This window comes from Coenobita brevimanus, unplaced genomic scaffold (genome assembly GCF_032717465.1).
Source record: "Coenobita brevimanus isolate Jiangsu-jjx unplaced genomic scaffold, ASM3271746v2 jjx.HiC_scaffold_1729, whole genome shotgun sequence".
Taxonomy (NCBI): Eukaryota; Metazoa; Arthropoda; class Malacostraca; order Decapoda; family Coenobitidae; genus Coenobita; species Coenobita brevimanus.
In genome coordinates, this window is record NW_027642591.1 from 129,530 (window position 1) to 155,023 (window position 25,494).

The 25,494-nt window shown below is 44.1% G+C and overlaps 1 long non-coding RNA gene across 1 annotated transcript in view; it reads right to left on the minus strand.

Moving 5' to 3' along the window:
• The window catches only part of LOC145389641 (uncharacterized), a 44,990-nt gene extending 19,709 nt beyond the window's left edge, over positions 1-25,281 (minus strand). Inside the window, exons 1-2 of the long non-coding RNA XR_013895492.1 lie at positions 25,138-25,281; positions 4,115-4,163 (exon numbers count right to left, since the gene is read on the minus strand). This is a non-coding gene — a long non-coding RNA (uncharacterized LOC145389641). The remainder of the gene's footprint in view (positions 1-4,114; positions 4,164-25,137) is intronic.
• Between the last annotated feature and the right edge of the window lie 213 nt (positions 25,282-25,494).

Below are 25,494 nucleotides of genomic sequence, written 5' to 3' on the forward strand. Positions count from 1 at the left end.
GGCTCCTAGCCTAGCCCAGCATTAACGAATCGAGTGCACGATGAGCCATTCCTGTTCGATTCCTGTCAGCTACCAGACCAGTCTACCACGCGACGCGGTTGTGTGTAGATCTCCGAGTCTGTTGGCTGTTAATTGCTTAGTGCAGTAGACACTGAATTACTGAGCAGCTGAGCTTATTAGTTGTGGTTTTTGTCTTGCACTGATTTACAGGTATGGTGTAAGTTGATTTTTTTCTACTTACAAATGTATATAGGCTACTATAAGATTATAAGAAGCTGTGGAAGGAAGAATAAAATAGTGTGAAAATATCTGGTCTGTTGTAATGCTAATATGCAGTTTTATGCTTCTGTGATCTGTGTGCTTGTTTATGCTGTTTTCCCTGTTTATGAAAGTAACTGATGGTGGTTTATCATATTTGATCACATAGGCCGGGTTGATCATGGAACGCTACCTGTTACCCAAAATTCCCAAGAAGAGGCTGCGAGATGATGAGCCTCCTACAGACACACCTGCTGTTAATGAGGACCTGGACAGTGGTGATCGTGATTGTGAGTCTGCAGCCTTACTAGGTGGGGCTAGTGCAGAACCCCAGCCACAAGAGGGCACTTCTCACACCCATGGTGAGAAACTACTACCTGGACCCAAGGACCTGAGCCAGCTTCCAGATAGTGGTCCCACCTGTCCAGACTTGAAGAGATACCCAGCCACAGAATACAGTGGCCAGTCAAGGTCATTCAACAAGAACTGGCGTGATCATCATTCGTGGCTGGAGTACTCCACGACCCTAGATGCTGCATTCTGCTTTGCATGCCGTCATTTTGGTCATGTACACTTAAGCAAATGTGAGAAGTCCTTCACCCATGACGGCTTTCGGAACTGGAAGAAGGCAACCTCATCTCTGAAGTCTCATGATAATTCAGCAGGACACAAGTTTTCTATGCAAGCTTGGGCAGAGTTTAAGATGCAGAAAACAACAGGTTCTAGGATCATACATGCTTTTAATACCAACCATGAAAAAACTGTAAAGGAAAACAGACATTACATTAGAGCAGTAATACACTTACTGCTCTACACAGCCTGCCAAAATGTTGCCCAAAGAGGTCACAAGGAAGACACTGATTCTGGCAACAAAGGTAACTTCCTGGAACTGCTGGACCTGATTTCCAGGTATGATGACATTGTCAAAAAGAAACTGAGTGGTGGTCCTGGCAATGCTAAATATACGCACCACGATATCCAAAATGAACTGCTCGCCATCATAGCTTCAATAATCAGAGAGGACATCAGCAACGAGGTCCTAAGAGCAGAGCATTTTGCCCTAATGGTGGATGAGACCAAGGATGTCAGCAAACAAGAACAGCTGTCCATTGTGGTGAGGTATCTCCACAAACAGAGCCTTCATGAGGTGTTCCTTGACCTCACAGCAGCCGAGGGTCTGGATGCAGACTCATTGCTCAACAAGATCTTGGAGACCCTGGCCAAATGTGGTATTGACCACAACGCCTGCATTGGCCAGTGCTACGATGGAGCTACAGTCATGTCAGGGCACATCAGTGGTATACAGGAGAGGTTTAGGAGAAAGGTACCACAGGCTGTGTATGTCCACTGTTATGCTCACAGGCTCAACCTTGTGCTCGTTGATTGTGTACACAATATCCAGGCTGCAGCAGAGTTTTTTGTGGCTATACAGAGTTTGTACAAGTTCTTCTCTATGTCAGTAGTACATGAAGAATTTATAAAGGTGTAAAAAGAATTAAATCCCACAAGGCAGCACATAGAGTTGAAGCAACTGTCTGACACAAGATGGACCTTCCAACATGCTGCTTGTCTGGCAGTGAAAAGAACCCTACCTGCCATAGTGACAACCTTGAAACGTCTCATGGAGGGAGACAATGCACACAGAGCCACTGAGGCAAAGGGCCTGTGCATCCTGCTAGATCAGCAATTTGTGACAATTCTGATGGCCATGGAAAAAGTGTTACTGATGACCAAACAACTGTCAAACCACCTCCAGTCACATGACCTTCAGCTGGCCTCTGCAGAGGACTTGATGCAGTCTGTCATGTCTGGACTGACAGAAATGAGGACTGAAGCTGCCTGGAAGGAGTTAGAGGAGGCTGCTGAGGATTTGTGCAAGGTAGTTGGGATACGCACTGAGACTGAGCGTCCAGGTAGACAACGATCTGCTCCCAGACACCTGGATGAATTCATCATAACATCCAGTACAGGTCAGAGGGATGGAGCTATACCAGATGCCAGGAGAAGGACCTTCTATGCCATCATAGATAGAATGCTCAATGAGCTGAGCAGGCGATTTTCATCTGATGCCTGTAATGTTCTGATGGGTGCTGCTGCCTTGAATCCTAAGCACATTACATTTCTGAACAAAAAAGTGCTGTCAGGAATGGCAGCCAATTATGGAGTGGCAGAGGGTGATCTTGCAGTGAAGGTCCACCAATTGACAAGACTAATAGCTAGGAAGAGAGACAATGGCCTGGAAGTGTCCACACCACTTGAGCTCGCAGCCATGCTGGAGCCATACAAGGACGCCTTTATAGATCTGTATAAACTTGTATGCATTGCAGTGACCCTCCCTGTCACCTCAGCTGCCTGTGAGAGGAGCTTCTCATGTCTGAAACTCCTCAAGACATACTTGAGGAACAGCAGTGGCAACAACCGCACCAGCAACCTTGCTGTAATATCAATTAATTCTAGGAGGGCCAAACAGCTGAACATTGATGCCATTATAGACACATTTGCTGCCAATCACCAGAACAGGCGCATAGTTTTAAAGTAACGTGACAGTCGTTACACCTTGATTTAAAAATTCTTCTGATTCTTCAGATTGTATTAACTTCATTACATAGAATTTTTTTCTGTCATGTTAACTGCTTGCTTACACATGATGTCTAAATTAATTGAGTTAACCTTCAATCTTATGGAATAAACTGGAAATAATAAATGTTATTATGTTGCGTATACATTAATCTGAATTTCCTTGCTAGTTTTATGTCTTTCATTTGGCAGAATTTTTGATGAAATAAGAAATGTTATACATTAACACCGCAGTTTCAAAGAGTACAGGTGTCTAAAATGAACCTCAGTACATTCGGATATTATGAATATGTACATACCAATTTTCCATCAACACTTCAGTTTGATGACATTTTGTGAAGCCCCCCCACATTTTACCCCAGCCCCTCCTCAGCCCTCCCATTGAAAATTTCCTGGCGCCGCCACTGCATGACAGTATTATGATACCAACTCTAACGTATGGAAGTGAAGCTTGGATGTTGTTGGAAGGACACAAGTCAAGAGTGAGAGCAGTGGAAATGAGTTATTTAAGAGAAGCCTGTGGAGTCACATGGAGAGACAGGCTGACAAATGAGGATATAAAGGAGCGTTGTGGTGTTGATGTGGATGTGATAGGAAGCGTTATGAGGAACACACTGAGGTGGTTTGGCCATGTGGAGAGGATGGACGGTGAAAGACTGATGAAGAGAGTGTATGTGAGTGAGGTGGAGGGGGGAAGAGAGAGGGGGAGGCCGAGGATGAGATGGAGGGATGGGGTGGAGAGGTATATGAGAGACGGGGGTGTGAGTTGGGAGCAGGGCAGTGAAATGGCGGGGGACAGGGCGACTTGGAGGCGATTTGTTTGTGGCCACCCCAAACGCGATTGAGGCGTCTAGCAATAGATAGATATATAGAACTTTCAGATTCCTCCTCCTACACACTGTCCCAAATTCATTCACCAAACCTTGCAACTCTCATTCATCTTCACTCAACAATACTGTATCATCAGCAAACAGCAACACCGGAAGCTTCCAATTGGTTAACATAATGTCTGAATTAATGGCATATCTGTCACACTGATCAGAATTAAGACGTACTGTAACGATATCTTATACATGTACTTTATGGGTTATAACCAGGACAAAACAACTCTCATCTAGTTCCTATGTTGATATATAAACCCAAATATCTAAGTATGTATGGACGAACTAATGGCATACTCATCATATTTATCAGAATTAACTTATTATAAATCAATTACTTACTTACTAGGTACTGTGCTATATAATGAAGTAGTTTTCTCAATATTCATTGTACTCACCAAAGATCCTGCGATGGGTGAAAACAGAGGAGGACGGTACACACTGTCCCTGCAAGGAAAATGGAATGATTACTATAACTGCACATTATATGGCTACATAAAACTAATATTATAAATGTGGATTTCTCTCAGAATAAGGCATAAAAAATTGTCATTCCAATTTGCGAATATCTCTGCACATACATGTTATCTCATGCATGGTGTACACTAACATTTTTTTTTTATATATATGCTTGGCTGGTGCACGTGTGAGTCAATGTGTGAATATTTTATGTATACATGTGTGTGTGTGTGTGTGTGTGTGAGCGCATGTGTTTGCTTCGTGTTCCATGTGTTTTCTGTATCTGGTGCCCCGTTATTCGTCTGTTTTATATATTTTGTCTGTGCTTTGTGTTACTGGAGCTTTATATGCTTGTATGTTTCGTGTTTCGTGTGACTAAAGGTGAACTGCTTAAGAACAGTTCCTTTTATAGATACGATTGCTTCTTCTGGAATACAGCAAATGTTTTCAGTTTATTTCGCTCTGTGGACGATTGTATAACAGCGTCGTGGAAAATACTGGAATTAGAAAAACTGTAGTAGATACAGCCTTGTGTACCAGATATCCTGCCCAAGTTTCATTAGCAGATACGTTGTCCAAGTTGAATTAAATCGTCTGAAGTAAGAATAAGCTTGAAGATACGTTGCTGTACTGAAAGTCATTGGATATGCCTTGTTTTATGTCTTTTCGTATGTGGCTGCCAGATAACAGACTCAGGTTCAGTCTTTTATGGCAAGCGTTAATAGATATGCTCAGTGCCTCCTACTTCCCTCTCGTGCAAGGGTGTTTATTATCTATTACACTCCTGCTATTGGTAATTTGTCAAGAGCATGTTTTTAGCTTCCTACCTCCCTCGTGCAAGGCTTTTTACTGCTGATTACACACACCATAAAGGGAGTCGCACATGTCCTGTCTGATTAAACAATGACAACTCTCTCAAATCATTCATGGTCTTCTCATAGCCTTCATCAGCCTCTGAACCACGTAGTCTCGTCTGCTTATACTTGAACTTCTCATAGTCCTCATCAGCCTAAGAACTACCTATGACTAGCAGCCAGCACGGTAAATGTTTCCCTGGTGTACAGGAAACCATTTGGCTTGTCACTCAGTGTCGAGTCACCCACAGGCAGAAGGAAGGGGAAAGAATGAAGGAAAGAAAGACAGAAGAGGGGGTGTAAAGTCACCTGTAAGCAAAACGATGAGGAAAGAATTAAGAAAAGAAAGAGAGAAGAGGATGGAAGGAAATAAGGATGGAGGAGAGGAAAGGGCAGACCCTCGAGAGCAGCTCTACATCGAGTGAGTGGATGGTGAGCGCTCCCACCTACCACAAATAATAATAATAGTAATAATAATAAGTACTTTAATAACCCTGTCTCCTGCCATTTCACTGATCCCCCCCTCTCATATACCTCTCCATTCCTACCTTATCCTCAGTCTCCCCTTCCTTCTCCCTCAACTCCCTATGCCAAATGAGGAGGATGGTGGACCGTACGAGAAAGGGAACTTCTGGTTTCCTGTCCAGGCAGCTGGCTGGTATTAACGTGGCAGCTGGTTGGTATTAATTTGGCTTTCTTCTCCCCCCCTGCTCCCTCTCTGTAGGCGGTTTCCATGGCTCAGTCAACTCACACACCTGAAAATATACTACACATTAGTTCTTTCCTTTCAAACCTTGATTAACAAAAGTAGCTTGTTGGCAGCAAGAACATTATTATCTGGAGACAACATGAGTTAAATAACTTGGCAATACCAAATGCAAGATGTTTTCAATAATAATTCATCCATCCATCCATCATCCAATCCTACATTGCCCCATGTGGAGCATAGGAGCCCGGGGCTAGGTAACTGGTCCCGACAATTATGATGAGAGTGACCAGCCTCACTCATCCCTGAGTGGCATTACATAAGCAATCAACCCCAACCACCCCTTGGATATAAACCTTCACCGGCTCAATCCAATTGGAAAATCACAATTACCCACTAAATCACCAGGCGCCAAAATTTGGTTATATGGTTTCAACCCAGCATAGTAAATGGTTTCCTGGTGCACAGGAAACCATTTGACTTGTCACTCAGTGTAGTCACCCACAGGCTGAAGGAAGGGGAAAGAATGAAGGAAAGAAAGACAGAAGAGGGAATGTAAAGTCACCCGTAGGCAGAAGGACAAGGAAAGAATGAAGGAAAGAAAGACAGAAGAGAATTGAAGGAAAGAAGGATGGAGGAGAGGAAAGGGCAGACACCCGAGAACAGCGCTACATCGAGTGAGTGGATGGTAAGCGCCCCCACCTACCACAAATAATAATAATAGTAATAATAATAGCTACTTTAAGAATAACGAGAACTACTCTAAGTCTCAATGGCATGCCTAATGGGCCACATCCCCACACATCATTCAAGGCCCTGAAATCCTGATACCACAACACAGGCATAACTATCCACACACAGGAGGAGGCCGTAGCATGGGCCGAACAGGGTAGTACTCTCGAGGGGAATGGGAATGCTGGTGATAGGGAGAGCTGGAGCTCCTGTTTCACTAGCTATCTAACCATCCCCCTTAGCTGACCTTTTCAGTGTGACAGTAACATGGAGAGTAGACCAGCATACTCTCCCAAACATTTCCTCTAACTATCTATGCACTACACCACATGCACTTTACATTTCACACAACGTATCCCACTACGTTACAGGGGTTGGCGCCAGCAAGGGCATGCGGCCAGAAAACTTCGCCCCCGTTACCTAGTGGCGGCCTTCTGGGGGGAGGCGTGGCGGGGGTTCCGCAGGCATAGATCATGGGTCCAGGGCGAGATGGGGCTCGGGCCTGTGCTAGAGGGTACAGGGCATTGCGGTTCCCAGGCTGCCGCTTACGCCCAATAGAGAGGGGCCCGAACCTGGGAGTAGCGCCCCAGGAGGCTGCCCTATCAGTGGGTGTATAATGGCGGGATAGTTGCAGTGCCAAGACGCGCTTGGAGGGTGTCCCTGCAGCTGTCCTGGCAGGGTGCCCCGAGGCCACTACCACAGCCACTGGTAAGCTGGTGGGCTAGGGGTCCCAGATCCATTGCCTGGACCTGGGACTGTGCAGTGAGTGGGACCTGTGCTGTGTCTGTCCCCCTTTATTAATACTGAAGATGACAAAACAAAATAAGTTTCAAAGCAAGCCTGAGGACAGTAAATCATCCATGGGGATGAGGGTGGGCTCACGGAATGTGGGAAGTTTGAGGGGAAGAGCAGGGGAAGTCGTTGAGGCATTCAGTAGGAGGTGGGTGGATGTGGCGTGTTTGCAGGAAGTCCGGTACAGGGGTGGATCAGCCAGAAAGATTGCTAGGAAGGACTGTTGCTATAAGTTGTTTTGGCAGGGGGGGACAGACGGATATGGAGGTGTTGGTGTGATGGTTGCGGAGAAATGGGTGGAATATGTTATGAATGTTTTGAGAGTAAGCGATAGGATATTGGTAGTGAAAATTCTGTTGGAAAGAAAGATAGCTGTGATTATATCGGCATATACTCCACAGGCACGATTGGATGAATCAGAGAAAGATAGATTTTGGGATGATTTAATATGTGTAGTGGGTGGTATGCGGGATGATGAGATAGTGATTTTGGGAGGAGACTTAAATGGTCATGTAGGTGAAGCAGCACAAAGTTATGAAGGAGTGCATGGGGGATGTGCATATGGTCTAAGGAATGCAGAAGGGGAAAGGATACTCGAGTTTGGGGAGGCAACGGACATGATTGTGTGCAACACATATTTTAGGAAAAGAGACAGTAGGTTAATTACGTATGAGTCTGTGGGAAATAGCAGTCAGATAGATTATTTTCTGGTTAGGAGGGCCGATAGGAGGTTAGTGAGGGATGTTAAAGTTATAGGAAGTGAGGAGTGTGTGCAGCAGCACAAACTATTGATTTGTGATATGGTGCTTAAAGAACAAGTGATGAAAAAGAGGACTTATGTACCTAGGAGGAAAATATGGAAGCTGAAAAACCAAGTAGTAAGGGATGCCTTCTATAGCGAGTTGAGGAGAGTGGTGGCTGAACAGGGAGCTGTAGACAGAGGCGTTAATGAACAGTACAGAGCCCTCAAGAAATAGTTCTTGAGAGTTACTGATGTAACATGCGGCTGGACAAGAGGACCACCAAGACATAAAGTAACTTGGTGGTGGGATGAGGGTGTAGAAGTTGCAATTAAGGAGAAAAGAAGGCTTTTCCGGGAATGGAAGAAGGGTGGTAGCAAAGAGGAATATTTGGCTGCCAAGCGTAGGGCTAGGAGAGAGGTATACAGGGCAAAGTCTGAGTCACAGAGACAATTACTTGATAACCTAAATCATGGGGAAAGGAAAAATATATTTAGGGTGGCAGGTCAGGTGAAGAGGGATAATCGGGATATCATAGGTGAGCAGTGTGTGAAGAATCATGAAGGAAAGGTAGTGGTGAACAGTGAGGATATTAAAGATGCATGGAGAGAGCATTATAACCGGTTGTTGAATGAGGAGTTTGACTGGGACAGGGAAGGTTTGGAGCCAGCAGATCCAGTGTCTGGCTCTTGGCCTTTGATTGATCCTGCTACTGTGAGTGAGGCAATAGGCAGGATGAGGGTGGGGAAGGCAGCAGGTGTGTCTGGGTTGACTGCCGAAATGTTGAAGGCCTCAGGCGATATAGGGGTGAGTTTAGTCACTGACCTGATAAATAGGATTATTTAGGAGTGTCTTGTCCCAGATGATTGGCTGAAGTGTGTAATTGTAAATGTGTATAAAGTGATGCCCTGGAAAGAGGAAATTACAGAGGTATAAAGCATTTAGATCAGATAATGAAGGTAATGAAGAGAGTTTTAGAAGGTATGATTAGAGAAAGAGTGAATATTGATGAGATGCAGTTTGGGTTTATGCCAGGTAGGGGGACCACTGATGCCATATTCATTGTTCGACAGCTTCAGGAAAAATATATATTGGTAGGAGAAGGGATCTTTATTTTGTTTTTGTTGATCTGGAAAAGGCCTTTGACAGAGTCCCTAGAGAGGTGGTGAAGTGGGCAATGAGAAAGCTTGGCTTGGAGGAGTGGCTGGTTAGGGTGGTTATGGCTATGTAAGTGGGTCCTCACACCCAGGTGAGAGTGAATGGAGATTTGAGTGATGAGTTTTCCGTGAATGTTGGTGTGCATCAGGGGTCAGTCTTGAGTCCCATGTTGTTTATCATGGTATTTGAAGCCCTTTCACGTAACTTTAGAAACGGACTCCCGTGGGAGTTGTTGAATGCTGATGATTTGGTGTTGATTGCAGAGAATGAAAGGGAGGCGGAGAAAAGGTTTAGGAAGTGGAGAGATGGTATGGGGCAAAAGGGTTTAAGGGTAAATGCAGATAAAACAAAAGTGATGATATCTAGGGTTGGTGGCGGTACTGTCAAAGACGAGGGAGAGTGGCCATGTGCAGTTTGCCATAAGGGCGTGGGAAGTAATTCCATCTTGTGCGGTATGTGTGATAAATGGGTGCATAAGAGATGTAGTGGTATCAGAGGTAGACTGCGAGATAATGCTGATTTAAAGTGTACGGAGTGTCAGGGTGAGCAGATGGAGATTGTCAGACGTGAAATGATTGAACTTGCTGGTGAATCTCTTGAGTGTGTGGAAGAGTTTTGTTATTTGGGAGACATGTTGTGTGCTGGAGGTGGGGCTGGAGCTAGCTCTGTGGCTAGGGTGAGAAGTGGTTGGAAGAAGTTCAGGGAGCTCTTGCCTCTTCTGACATTGAGAGGACTCTCCCTACGTGCTAACGGGTCTTTGTATGCAGCATGTGTTAGGAGTGTAATGCTGTATGGCAGTGAGACCTGGGCAGTGAAGGAGGAAGATATTCGCTGGCTCAGACATACAGAAATGACAATGATTAGGTGGATGTGAAGTGCGTCCCTGCGTCCAAGGCCTGGAGGGGCTGGGTTTACAATGGAAGAGTTGAGAGGTAGGATGGGACTGGAGTGTATTGGTGTTGTGATGAGGAGAGGTAGCTTGAGGTGGTTTGGACATGTGGACAGGATGGGGGATGATAATTGGGTGAGGAAGGTGAGAAGTGTTAATATTGGGGTGGGGTTATGAGGGGTAGACCAAGAAAGACATGGGACGAGGTCATGAAGTGTGACCTTAGGGTTAAGGGACTGAACAGGGAGGCTGCAATGGATCGTGCAGCGTGGAGAGCCGCCATTAGGTGACCAAGGCAGACACATGCAAGCATGTTGGAGCCTTTAAAAACGAAAACGAAAACGAAACACATGCATTTCATAAAACCCATCCAATAATCCATCCAACTTTTCAAGTTAAATAAGTGCTGTCAACCCTCATCATGTACTCCCCCATACAAATGTCATCCAATCATCTATTTGCTCAGCAAAAAATTTAACACACACCAAAATGAGATACTGGTCTCTGGTTTGAATAAATCTACACTATCAGTCTACATATAGCCGGACCCTTTAATCCTGTAAGGGGTGGCCACAAACAAATTGCCTCCAAGTCGCCCTGTCTCCTGCCATTTCACTGATCCCCCCCTCTCATATACTTCTCCATTCCTACCTTATCCTCAGTCTCCCCTTCCTTCTCCCTCAACTCCCTATTCGAAATGAGGAGGATGGTGGACCGTAGGAGAAAGGGAATTTCTGGTTTCCTGTCCAGGCAGCTGGCTGGTATTAACGTGGCAGCTGGTTGGTATTAATTTGGCTTTCTTCTCCCCCCCTGCTCCCTCTCTGTAGGCGGTTTCCATGGCTCAGTCAACTCACACACCTGAAAATATACTATACATTAGTTCTTTCCTTTCAAACCTTGATTAACAAAAGTAGCTTGTTGGCAGCAAGAACATTATCATCTGGAGACAACATGAGTTAAATAACTTGGCAATACCAAATGCAAGATGTTTTTAATAATAATTCATCCATCTACCCATCATCCAATCCTACATTGCCCCATGTGGAGCATAGGAGCCCAGGGCTAGGCAACTGGTCCCGACATTTAAGATGAGAGTGACCAGCCTCACTCATTCCTGAGTGGCATTACATAAGCAATCAACCCCAACCACCCCTTGGATATAAACCTTCACCGGCTCAATCCAATTGGAACATCACAATTACCCACTAACCCACCAGGCGCCAAAATCTGGTTATATGGTTACAACCCAGCATAGTAAATGGTTTCCTGATATAGACATAATTTCCATCAGTAACCTTCAGAATGACACCAAGGTGTAATGTACAAAATAATTCGCTATGGAAAAGGTGTTAGGAAATCTCAAGTCACATATAATATGGCCCAAAAGCTTATGACATCTAACCTTCAATCCGATGACCTAACAGTAATGAGGGGGATATGAAGACTAAAGCTCACCCTTTCAATTAGGAAAGGTTGCTTCCTAAATGAATAAAATTGCTTGTCGGTATCCACACTATAATGAACCCCTTCAATACGATGTCTACTAGATTTAATTATTGCAACTACCACGAGATTTTATTCAACTTATGACATCTCAAAACTCTTCACCTTAAGTGGAACTGCCGAGACAGACAAAGAAAGAGACAGACGGAAGCAGAGACTAACAGAGAGACAGAGGCACAGGCAGAGGAACATTTAGAGGAAGAGAGATTGGATCAGTTGCAAGGACAGGGAAAACTGAGGAGAGGAAATCAGGTAAGGAGAAGGGTAGAAGGACAGAGAGAGAGAGACTGAGACAGAGAGCAGGAGGCAGAGACAGAGAACATGATGCAGAGGTGAGTGCATGCAACTGAATGAGGTAAACGTGAGAGGATGCGGGGTTTGGAAGTGGACGAAATGGAACGATTCTATCAGTCCAAAATGGAAGAGGCTGAAAGAGTGCGTAGGATGGGAGCAAGAAAGAGGAAGGAGAAAATAAGTTAATTAATGACCAAGTGTAAGATGGTGAATTGAAGTAGGAAATGCAAATGTGGTAGACAGGAAGACAAAAGATTATTAATGAGAAGCAGTGGAAAATAGTGATTTGAAAGCAGGAAATGCATACATGGAAGGCAAGACAATGCTTGATAGTGTCCTGGTACCAACACAGACGTCAGGCAGTGAAATCTGAACAGTGATAGCGAGGTAAACAAAGAATATTTACACTCCCACTATATTTTGCATTCTGAAGTAAGGCGAAGAGCTGTGAAATACAACACTTTCTGTTTAAATTTTAACAACTGAACAGAAGACAGAGCTGTGAAATAACTATGCACCTCACATTTCAAGAAATATATTATATTTTAACTTTTTTTTTTTTAGCATAAACATATATTTTGGCTACTCAGAACTATCATACACGCTGAAATGTATGGGGAAATATTGTTTGGTTTCAGTTTCATGGATGGGAGAGAGTTCGTTACCTTTCTGTTTGATTTAGTTCAGGAAGACAGCTGTTCAGGAGAGGAGCATAAACACCCCAAAGAGGAGAGAGAGAGAGAGAGAGAGAGAGAGAGAGAGAGAGAGAGAGAGAGAGAGAGAGCACAAAAACCAAACACAAAACAGCCAACGAGAACTACAACACTGTGGAAAAAAAAAGAAAGAAAAAGGAACTCGAGAGCATAAAAACATGTATGCCTTCAACAGAATACCTTGGGCAATTCTGTGCTGTCTGGACATTGCTACACCTCACCCTGCCCTTGGGTGGGAAAGGAGGTTCGGATGATGATGATGATGATGATGATGAGGAGGAGGAGGAGGAGGAGAGACACGACGACGACGACGACGACGAGGAAGATGAGTGAAGTTTAAAATATAAGGAGTCGATCACGCATACACAAATAGGGCTCAGAAAACCTTATAAACACAACCCTCTACTCCCATCTGATTCTGTGACCTACGTCTTGGCTTCAGTCTTTCTCTCCCTATTTCACTCTCTCGTAAAAGTCTTGGTCCCTGTCGAAACGCCTAAATTTACTGCATTGTCAAAGTGGTTTATGCATTCCGGTTTTTTGTTGGTCGGTCCTTCCAAAGTCAAGTATCACACGAGGTGGACGTGGTTTTGTGTGTGTGTGTGTGTGTGTGTGTGTGTGTGTGTGTGTGTGTGTGTGCGCGCGCGTAGCCGTGCGTGTATGTGTGCTTCGTGTTCCATGTATTTTCTGTATCTTGTGTTCCGATTTAAGTCTGTTTTATATATTTGGTTTGTGCTTTGTGTTACTGCAGATGTATGTGCTTGAATTGAGAGGTATATGAGGGAGGGGGGCGTGAGTTGGGGGGAGGGTAGTCAAATGGTGGGTGACAGAGCGACTTGGAGGCGTTTTGTCTGCGGCCACCATTTCCGGGATTAGGGCGTCGGGCTATAGACAGATAGATAGATAGATGTTTCGTGTGACTGAAGGTGAACTGCTTAAGAGCAGTACCTTTTATAGTAACGATTATTTCTTCCTGAATACAGCAAATGTTTTTAGTTTATTTCGCTCTCTGGACGATTGTATAAGACCTTCTTGGAAAGTACTAGAATTACAAAGATTGCAGTCGATACAGTCTTATGCGTGATGAGTGGTATGTGTGGTGTGGTGTAGTATGGTGTGTGGTATGGTGTGGTGTAGTATGGTGTGTGGTATGTGTGTGGTATGGTGTGGTGCTGCGCAGTGTAGTGTGGTGTGACCAAGGTGAGAGGTATGGTGTGATGTGGGCGGGGTGAGCGGTGATGTGTGATGCTGTTTGGTGCAATGTGTTGTGTTGTGTTGTGGTGTGTTGTTCTGTGTTGTGGTGTGGTACAATGACATGCGGTTTGGTGCAGTGTGGTGCGTTGCGGTGTGGTGTTTTGAGGTGTGACGTGGTTTGATTTGGTGTGGTTTGGTGTTTGGTATGATGTGGTGTTGTACAGTGTGGTTCGGTTCAGCGTGGTGTGGCGCAGTGTGGAGTGGTGTGGTGTGACGCGGTGCAGTTCAGTGTGGTGCGGTTCGGTGTGGTGTGGTGTGGTTTGTAGAGTATGATGTGATATGGCTTGGTGTGGTGTGGCTTGGTGCGTTATTGTATGGTGCTGAGCAGTGTTTTATGGTGTAGTCAGCCTGGTGTGATGTAGTGCACAGTGGCGTGTTGTAGTGTAGTGTGGTGTGGTGTGCTGTAACGGAGCGTGGTGTAGGTCAGTGTGTTGTATTGTGGTGTCGTGAGGTAGTGTGAGGTGTGAGGTATTGTCAGGCGTGGTGAAGTGTGGTGTGGTGAGGAGTGGTGTGGGTTAGTTTGATGTGATGTCGCGTGATGTGGTGTGGTGCACTGTGGTACAATGGCGTGTGGTGTGGTGTGGTGTGGTGTGGTGTGATGAGTGTGGTGTGATGCGGGTGGTATGAGCGGTGTATTGTGGTAGGATGCTGTGTGGTGTGGTGAGGCGCTGGGGTGAGTTTAGTGATGTGGTACTGCGCTGAGGCAAGCTTATCCTAGTGGCGTGGTGCCGTGTGGTGTGAGGCAGTGTAGTGTGATGTTGTGTGACAGTCTGGTGTAGTGGTGTGATGTGTGATGCAGTACGATGTGGTGTGGTGTGGTTTGCTGTGGTGTGGTGGGATGCTGTGGTGTGGAGGTGTGAGGGTATGTGGGAGCCAGCAGGTGTCCACTGTGGCGAGGGACACCAACGGGTTCACCCCCACACTTTACGTTTAAAATAGTCCCCCACCCAGCCTTGGTCACGTTCAGGGTTCACACACCCCTAAATACAAATACCTTCCTCAAACTTCACAAATCAACATACATACCACACACAAATATAATATCTACATTTAAACTTAAGTAATCTAGCTATCTATATACCTAGGCTGCTTCCCCCACACAAAGGGAGGTAGCCGAGACAGGACGACACACTCCCAATTTACTCATCCAAACACACTCAATTATTCGTATCTTAGACCCAAGGGGGAGAAGGGACAGATCCTCACTGGATGAACATGTTTACATTTTTAAAGCTCTTAGTGATCTAAAATACCCTCCATATTTTATCCACAGAACTAGAAAGAGTGTCACTAAAATACACATGAGTAAATACAAAAAAGAAAAACCTGAGAAAAGACTAATAGTACTCACACCCTGTATAGCGGACACTGTTTCTCCCTGTATGAATATGGCAGGAATACAGGTAGTCAGAGCAGGAAATACGACTGTGGGCAAGTTAGTCAGAAAACTAACAAATACGTAAAAAACAAAGCAGGTGTGTATAAAATTCCGTGCAAAGATTGCGAAAAGGTACCGTACATGTGGGAGAGACTTTTAGGGTGTTGATAAAAGGTTAAAGGAAAATAAATATGATATGAGAGTTTTTAATCTCAACAATGCTACTGTACAACATGGATTTGATACCGAACATGGAACACTGGAATAAGGCAAAGTTTGTGCTACACGAGAGTATTATAACTAAACGTAATGTGTCGAGTCTGCCCATATTGCTGATAGAATAATTTTAATCAGAATAGAGGATTTTATTCACTTGCCAAACCTTAAGCCCACCATTTAACTAGCGGAAGAGCTAAAATAGGGTAGTTAGTTCTGGTTGTTCAAGAGCATCACGTCAGTATCTTGGAGCTATGAGGCTTGCTGAAGTCGTTGAATGTAAAAATTATATGCCAATCCTGAAGCTCGTCTTGGCGAAACGTTGAAATAAATTAGGTCCATACTCTGTTGTTACAACCTCATCGGGGTAATCATAGCTCTCTGTACAGGTTAAGAACTAGACTCACGCTCTTATATCATTTATGACTCAAAATTAGTCCAAGCATAACTTCCTGATTTTTGGCACACTCTCCACGGGGTAGCCTGTACATGTGAGTGAGGGGAGAACCTATGAATATATGCATCTGGTGGAGAGAGGACATAGGGTATAGAACCATGTGAGAAATTCGGGGCGATAAATGTATTAGGAAGAATGAGCTCCAACTTTTTACTTCTTTCGTTTCGCTACTGGTTTCACCGTCCAACTATTTTCTGTCACTGAACATGTGTGTCACGTTCTGGCAATTCTAACTAACCTAGAATATCCTGCCTCGTTTTTTCCCTCCCTCCCTCTCTCTCTCTCTCTCTCTCTCTTTCTCCTGGGAGTTGCCTGTATGTCTGTCCAACTACCTCTCTAAATGCTGCAGACCACTGCCGTCGTATTATAAGTTGTTTTAGTGATGTCGTAGCATATCTACTTTAGTGATTTACTCTGCACATCACACCTCAACTGCATTAATATATACTACTAATGCAATTGTGTTGATATTAAAGCAACACAAATAACAAAGAAGATAATGTCATAGTGTAGCGGGCCAAACAGATCACCAAGAAACGTGTGCTACAAAGCTGGAGTGCCATTTAGAGTACGGTCTCGTGTGTGTGTGTGTGTGTGTGTGTGTGTGTGTGTGTGTGTGTGTGTGTGTGTGTGTGTGTGTGTGTGTGTGTGTGTGTGTGTGTGTGTGTGTGTGTGTGTGTGTGTGTGTGTGTGTGAAACCCTTTCATATCTAAAAGTCTCTTCAAAGCTGAAAGTCTCTTCAAAGCAATCATATGGAGACAGTAAGAGTGAAATAAAAGAAAAATGTCATCTCACAGGAGAGGTAAAATCCTTTCAGGCCGGAGTGCTTAAAAAGGACGCGATAGCATCTCAAGGAAAGGTTGTGTCTGTCTGTCTCATTAACGTTTTGGGATGCGAGGTACTTCATTCCCGGCGACATGAGCGAGGCCACACCACACCATTCAAAGCCACTCTCTCTTACCACATGACGCCAAAGGCATAATCAATGGGTCTTGAAGCTCCAGCATCTATTATATTTGTATCCAGTTAATTTATTTTTACTAACTCCAAACGATATGGTTCAGTTTGGGAGAGAGTTTTCAAGAGGGGTTTGATACTCGTATAACCTTCATTAACACCTCCCCCAGAAAAAAAAAAAGTCCAACGGTATTCTCAGTTGGATAAAATCGTCTGCAAATAGAAAGAAATACCTAAAAAACTGTGAGTAGTCTGATGGAATTTATAATTACGAAATCTGTGTAAGTTGCGGCGATCTATCCTTTGAATGTTATGACTTGTCTCAGGTAAAAATAATCACCTGATGTTAATTTGAATACAATAGTTGTGTCCATACCAGCTTAAGGATAATCGAAAGTTACCAACGATTATACTGACAGACTTCTCAGAGCTGAATAACCTTGTATTAGCCTGACTAAAATACCCAGATGCATCCACGGCAGCGATGTGGTTAATATTCTTAGAGGCTGATCAGAATATAACAGATTTGATACTGTGCTGGAAATAACAGTCTACCTTTCAGCTTGACGAATTATTTAGCGTTTCTTTCTGTTGTTCAGGGAACTGTGAATATATAGAGGTTTTTGTCTGACACCTCATCCAGTGAAATGTGATCGGAACCAAAAAGCTCCTTCATCTCTGTCCCTATTCATCAACCACTCGTCCACCTCTCCGTCCTATACTACCCATCTGTTTTCATCATCCTTGATCTAGATTAACCTTTCTTCTCCTCGCAACTACTCCACTCTACATCTTCCCTTGTGTATTCCCTACATGTTCTATCCACGATCGTCTTGGCCTTCCTCTCTTCTTCCAACCATTACACTCTCATACATACTTCTCTTTGTGCTGTACTATCTCACATTGTTTGTTCACCCAGTTCTTTGCCAACTTTTCATTCATCTTTCTTCACTCACATGCTCTCTCCTTCATGTACTCCTTGGCTTTTCTTTCCATCCACGTTGTTATTGGCCTACCTATTTTTTGTCCTTTATACTTCATCACTCATATGCACCTTCCCTCACGGACTTTTTGTCTGTCCACCACCTCATTATTTATAATCTGTCTCTCCTCCCAACTATCTATCCCACAGCAGAACATCTATTCCACCAAAGTCAATGGAGGGTAATGTTATCACTGGTGTCCGTCCGTAGAGTTGGGACGGTTGGGCGGGCGCAGAGATTTTGTTTCTGGAGCAAATCTCAGAAAGTATTAAATGCAGTCATGAACTTTCATTATCGAACACTGTCACTTCAGTTTGTTCTTTGCCTCCGTCCCCTTTCTCTCTGTTATCCCACTTTCATATATATTTCTTATGTACTCCCTCACTTCTATCCTTCCACCTTGCTCTTGGTCCACCTCTCTTTCCACGCCAATCTCTTACTCCCCATTACCTTCCTATGACCAAACCACATCAGTGTTGCTGAAAGTAAAGGAAGAAAAACTGAACTGCTGCAGCCAGATTGTGTGTGCGCGGGGAAGGATACGTGTGTGTGTGTGTGTGTGTGTGTGTGTGTGTGTGTGTGTGTGTGTGTGTGTGTGTGTGTGTGTGTGTGTGTGTGTGTGTGTGTGTGTGTGTGTGTGCGTGCGCGCGCGCGCTCTTCGTGTTCCATGTGTTTTCTGTAACTGTTGCTCCGTTTTTCGTCTGTTTTATATATTTTGTTTGTGCTTTGTGTTACTGCAGCTTTATATGCTTGTATGTCTCGTGTGACTAAAGGTGAACTGCTTAAGAACAGTTCCTTTTATAGATACGATTGCTTCTTCATGAATACAGCAAATGTTTTCAGTTTATTTCGCTCTGTGGACGATTATATAAGAGCGTCGTGGAAAATACTGGAATTAGAAAAACTGCAGTAGATACAGCCTTGTTTACCAGATATCCTGCCCAAGTTTCATTAGCAGATACGTTGTCCAAGTTGAATAAAATCGTCTGAAGTAAGAATAAGCTTGAAGAGACGTTGCTGTACTGAAAGTCATTGGATATGCCTTGTTTTATGTCTGTTCGTATGTGGCTGCGAGATAACAGACTCAGGTTCAGTCTTTTATGGCAAGCGTTAATAGATATCTCAGTGCTTTCTTTAATATGGATGTTAATATATCACTGGAATGTTTCTAAAGCTTTCCGCCTCCTCTCAAGTAAAGATGTTTACTGTCTATTACACTCTCCCAATTGGTAGCATAACTGGTGTGTTAACAGATCCCCATCTCTCAGGCAAGGGTGTTTACTCGTCTCTGTTACATGGGTGTCTATTACACACCTCCTATTGGTAATCTGTTGATGGTATGTTTTTCAAAGCCTCCCACCTGTCTCTCGTGCAACGGTGTTTATTATATATTACACTCCTCTTATTAGTGATGTGACAAGAGCATGTTTTTAGATTCCGACCTCCCTCGTGCAAGGCTTTTTACTGATGATTACACGGAAGTGAAGCTTGGACATTGTTGGAAGGACACAAGTCAAGAGTGAGAGCAGTGGAAATGAGTTATTTAAGAGGAGCCTGTGGAGTCACGTGGAGAGACAGGCTGATGAATGAAGATATAAAGGAGCGTTGTGGTGCTGATGTGGATGTGATAGGAAGCGTTATGAGGAACACACTGAGGTGGTTTGGCCATGTGGAGAGGATGGACGGTGAAAGACTGACGAAGAGTGTGTATGTGAGAGAGGTGGAGGGGGGAAGAGGGAGAGGGAGGCCGAGGATGAGATGGAGTGATGGGGTGGAGAGGTATATGAGAGAGGGGGTGTGTGAGTTGGGAGCAGGGCAGTGAAATGGCGGGGGACAGGGCGACTTAGAGGCGATTTGTTTGTGGCCACCCCAAACGGGATTGAGGCGTCTGGTAATAGATAGATAGATAGACACACACCATATTGGGAGTCGTACACGTCCTCTCTGATTATACGATGACAACTCTCTCAAATCATGCATGGTCTTCTCATAGCCTTCATCAGCCTCTGAACCACGTAGTCTCGTCTGCTTATGCTTGCACTCCTCATAGTCCTAATCAGACCTCAGAGCTACCTATCCAAGCCGTATATTACTGTTATCCTGTGTTCTTTTTATCGTTCTTCTTTTTTTCACTTTTTCTGGCCCCATTCATGCCTTTCTGCGTTTTGTTTCAGTCATTTGCTCTCTTTATCTCATACTCTGTTTTTTTTTGTTTTTACTCTCTGCTCTTTATCTCTTATCCCACCTCTTTTTCTCTCGTATTCCTGCCACGGTCCGCCAGTTACAATATTTCACGGTTTATGATGCAGATACGAGGCTGTAAGTAATGACCAGGCAAGATGATATATTGAAGCCGTTGCGAATCAAACAGACATATATGGTAAAAGGTCAGACACAGACTTACACATGCACTTCTAAACTGAACTGGAGTAAAGATATATATATATATATATAGAGAGAGAGAGAGAGAGAGAGAGAGAGAGAGAGACAGAGGAAAACAGAGTATAAATTTTTCTTTACAGAACACAACTCACACACCGTAAACACACACAGACACAGACACACACACACACACACACAGATACACACACACATAGACAGACACACACACCATCTTCTACTTGTACACAGAACCGGCGAAACTTGGACTGTTACACCCGTAGACTTTCAGAGAGCATAATTTCTTATATAGCGATTTTATGGGCGACCGAAAGTTAGGTTAGGTCACTTTGGGCAGGGTTTGGTCTGATTAGATAATTTTTGGTTGGGTTGGGTTCAGATCGACTAGATATAGACGGATTAGGTTAGATTGCTTTAGAATAGCTCGGTTTTGATATATTTTGGGTCGGGTTCTATTGGGTTGGGTTAGGCTGGGTTAGGTTCGGTTGGATTTGGTCATTTGAGGCTTGAGTGGGTTTCGTTAGGTCGGGTATGGTATGGTTAAGTGAGACTGGGTAGGATTAGGCAGGGTTAGATGCGGTTAGGCTGCGTCAGAATTAGTTAGTTTAGGTATGGGGAGGTTACGTGAGATAGTGAGGTTAAATACAATTAGACTGGGTTAGGTGAGGTTAAGTTAGATTAGTTTGGGTTATTTTAGGTTGAATTAGGTCACTCGAGGTTAGGCCAGGTTCAGTTCCAGCAAATATGGATAGGTTAGGCGAGACTGGCCTAAAATAAGACTCAGAAAACGTTATAAACACAACCCCCTCCTCCCATCTGATTCTGTGACCTACGTCTTGGCTTCAGTCTTTCTCTCCCTATTTCACTCTCTCGTAAAAGTCTTGGTCCCTGTCGAAACGCCTAAATTTACTGCATTGTCAAAGTGGTTTATGCATTGCGGTCTTTTGTTGGTCGGTCCTTCCAAAGTCAAGTATCGCACGAGGTGGACGTGGTTTTGTGTGTGTGTGTGTGTGTGTGTGTGTGTGTGTGTCTGTGTGTGTGTGTGTGTGTGTGTGCACGTGTGTGTGTGTGTGTGTGTGTGTGTGTGTGTGTGTGTGTGTGTGTGTGTGCGCTTGAAGCTGTGTGTACTTGAGTAATGCCCACATGCACACACAAAGGCCAGGACAGTAGTGTGTGTGTGTGTGTGTGTGTGTGTGTGTGTGTGTGTGTGTGTGCAAACGTGTGTACTTGACTGATATCCACATGCATACACACAAAGGCCAGGACACACAGAGTAGTTGTTTATGTGTGTGGGTTTATGAATAGACTACACTTACACTCAGGCCAGGACAGACATAGGGTAGTGTGTGTGTGCGTATGTGTTTGTATGTGTTAACAGAATACACATACAGAGTACCATGTGTGTGAACAGAATATGTAGAGTAGCATGTGTGTGTGTACGTGTGAATAGAATACACATGTAGACGTGTGTGCTACCCACACTGACACCCTCTAATTCTTTCAGCCAGGATTGGAGACGTAGCGTGTATATGTCAGGACTCCATATTATAATTACAAATCATAATAGATAGCATGATGGATAGATAGATAGACAGACAGATAGAAGCAGCAAGTACGTGTGGACATTCAAGTGCATATACATACATACCAGTTCTCACAAACCACTTACTAAAGTCAGTCAATAATATCTTTACAAACACTCCCGACGCAGTGCCAAGCGACATAGGTTTCATAGCACCATTTTATTATTTTTTTTTTTTTAGGGATTTATGTGTATTAAACCTTAAAGATTCTTTAGTATGTTGCGTTTATTGTTTTGATATAGACACAATTTCCATCAGTAACCTTCAGAATGACACCAAGGTGTAATGTACAAAATAATTCGCTATGGAAAACGTGTTAGGAAATCTCAAGAGTCACATATAATATGGGCCAAAACCTTATGACATCTAACCTTCAATCCGATGACCTAACAGTAATGAGGGGGAAATGAAGACTAAAGCTCACCCTTTCAATTAGGAAAGTCTGCTTCCTAAATGAATAAAATTGCTTGTCGGTATCCACACTATAATGAACCCCTTCAATACGATGTCTACTAGATTTAATTATTGCAACTACCAGGAGATTTTATTCAACTTATGACATCTCAAAACTCTTCACCTTAAGTGGAACTGCCGAGACAGACAAAGAAAGAGACAGACGGAAGCAGAGACTAACAGAGAGACAGAGGCACAGGCAGAGGAAGATTTAGAGAGAGAGAGATTGGATCAGTTACAAGGACAGGGAAAACTGAGGAGAGGAAATCAGGTAAGGAGAAGGGTAGAAAGACCGAGAGAGAGACTGAGACAGAGAGAAGGAGGCAGAGACAGAGAACATGATGCAGAGGTGAGTGCATGCAACTGAATGAGGTAAACGTGAGAGGATGCGGGGTTTGGAAGTGGAGGAAATGGAACGATTCTTTCAGTCCAAAATGGAAGAGGCTGAAAGAGTGCGCACATATTCATTCACGCAAACACTGATACAAGCACTGATCAGCGCATGCACGCACACTAATACACGCAGGCACTAATAGGCACTGATACACACAGGCACTGAATCACACAGGCACTGATACACACAGGCACTGATACACTATCTATCTATCCATCTATATACCTAGGCTGCTTCCCCCAAGGAAAGGGAGGTAGCTGAGACAGGACGACACACTCCCCATTTACTCATCCATTCAAAGACGTTCATTCGCATCTTAGCCCCAAAGGGGAGAACGGACAGATCCTCACCGCACCACACTGCACAAGGGTCAACTGCGCAATGCAATCAGTGACATCCGCAGCAGGGCCCGACAGCAGAGCTGCTTTACCCCTGCCACATCATAACAGACTCATCCCCTTACCCGCACCTGACCTGAAATAGCTGATCAGACCAAATGGGGGAGAATATCCCCTCAGGGCTGCGTCATCACTTATTCATTCACAATTTCTCTCCACCCATTTCTGTCACGCACAGCCACTCTTCCTTGCTCAACAGACGTCCCTCTTGCATCTAGCGCTCTCTTCACACTGTCCATCCATCCTATTTGTGGTCTTCCTCTCAGCCTTACACCTCTCACATCAGATCTAGTTATCTTTTTCACCAATCGCTCATTATCCATTCTCTCCATATGCCCAAACCATCGCAACACCCTCTGCTCAACTCTACCAGCCATCTCCCGAACAACTCCAGTTCTCCTTCGCACTTCATCATTCCGCACTCGATCCATACGCGTCACTCCACACATACTCCTCAGACACCTCATCTCCATTACATTCAAACTTTTCCTCTCTGCTACACCCATATTCCATGTTTCAGCCCCATACAATGCAGTCGGTACCACAACACCCTCATACAGCCTTCTCTTTACATCCATTCTAAGCGAACGACATCTAAACACTTTTTTCATTCCTCCCAGCACCTTTCCTACTTCATTTATTCTAAACTTCACTTCTGCATCTATTCTTCCATCCACAGAAACATGTGACCCTAGATATTTAAAACACTCTACCTCCTCAAGCAACTCGCCATTCAAAACTATATTCATCCCCCTACCATCTACCAACCTCGTACACTTCATCACTTTACTCTTATTCCCATTTACTTTCAATTTCCTCCTTTCACACACCCTTCCAAACTCCTCTACCAACTGTCTCAATCTCTCCTCTGAATCAGCCACCAGTGCAGTATCATCTGCAAACAGCAGCTGCTTCAGATTCCACTCTCCACCATCAACATTCACCAGACTCAGACCTCCACCTAAAACTCTTGCATTCACCTCCCTTACAACACCATCCATGTAAATATTAAACAACCAAGGCGACATCACACATCCCTGTTGCAGCCCCACTCTCACAGGAAACCAATCACTCACAGCATTTCCCACTCTTACACACGCTCTACTATTTACATAAAAACTTTTCACCCCTTTTAGTAACCTACCATCAAGTCCATACAATCTTAAAACAGTCCACAAAGCCTCCCTATCAATTCTATCATACGCTTTCTCTAAATCCATAAATGCCCAAAACACATCCTTACCTTTCGCTAAATACTTTTCACACACTTGTCTCACAGCAAACACCTCATCAACGCATCCCCTCCCTCTCCTAAAGCCACACTGCTCATCACCAATCACTCCCTCTGTACCCTCTCTAACTCTCATAATTAACACTCTACCATACACCTTACCTACAACACTCAACAGACTTATACCCCTAAAGCTAGTACATTCATACTTATCACCCTTGCCTTTATACAACGGGACCACACAAGCACTTGCCCAGTCAATTGGCACCATACCTTTCTCAAAGCACACATTCAACAATCTTACTAACCAGTCAACAATAGTCACTCCACCACCCTTCAGGCTTGAGATTTTATTAGGTCTTGTGGTATTATTCTTACAAAGCTCATGGCCTCATAGTGCCAGGGATTGATTCCTGGCACTGCAGCATCCTATCCTATCATCATCATCATCATCATCATTGTCGCTGTTGTCAATGAGCAAGTAATATGAGTACCTAGATTAAGTTAACTGGCACTGTATACTCTAGTGGTGGAAAGATCTACTTAGCCTACTGAGCCTGGCACTGCCACTAATCCTAATTATCATCATTAGGCATTATCATTAGCTCTCATCATTAGGCATTATCATTATCAACAGCTCTGCCTCCTTTTCCCACCCAAGGATGGGGTGAGGAATTCTCAATTAAAATTTCATAAGTAGGGGAGCAACTGTAATACTCTGTACATCTCAACTTGGCTAAGAGTGATTTAGAAAGGATGGAAATTCACAGTATTGCCATCCTTGTCTTACTCTGCTTCAGGGCTTTGGGGATTGGCCTGCAAATGACACAAATCTTTGCCAAGTCAAGGTGGACAAACCAAAAATTTTCTAACTCACTTTTCAGAAGGGCGGTAATAGCCGTAGTTGTAGTGGTAGGTGTAGTAGTAGCAGTAGATAAGATTTGAAGACAGATGGCCTAGGGTAACCTCTTCTGACCAGTTAATTTCCCCACAGGTTAAAGGCCACTGTGTTACAAGGAGCCTGCAGCACCAACCCCAATGTAGCATTGTCGCCCATCGCAGCATCGACATCGATTGCAGCATCACTAATCCCACTGCAGCATCGACATCAATCGCAGGATCACTAACCCCATCGCAGCATCGACATCAATCGCAGCATCACTAACCCCGTCGGCAGTGGTAACACCAACACAGCAACAACGGAAACATCAACACGAGTTTCACAGGCAGCCCC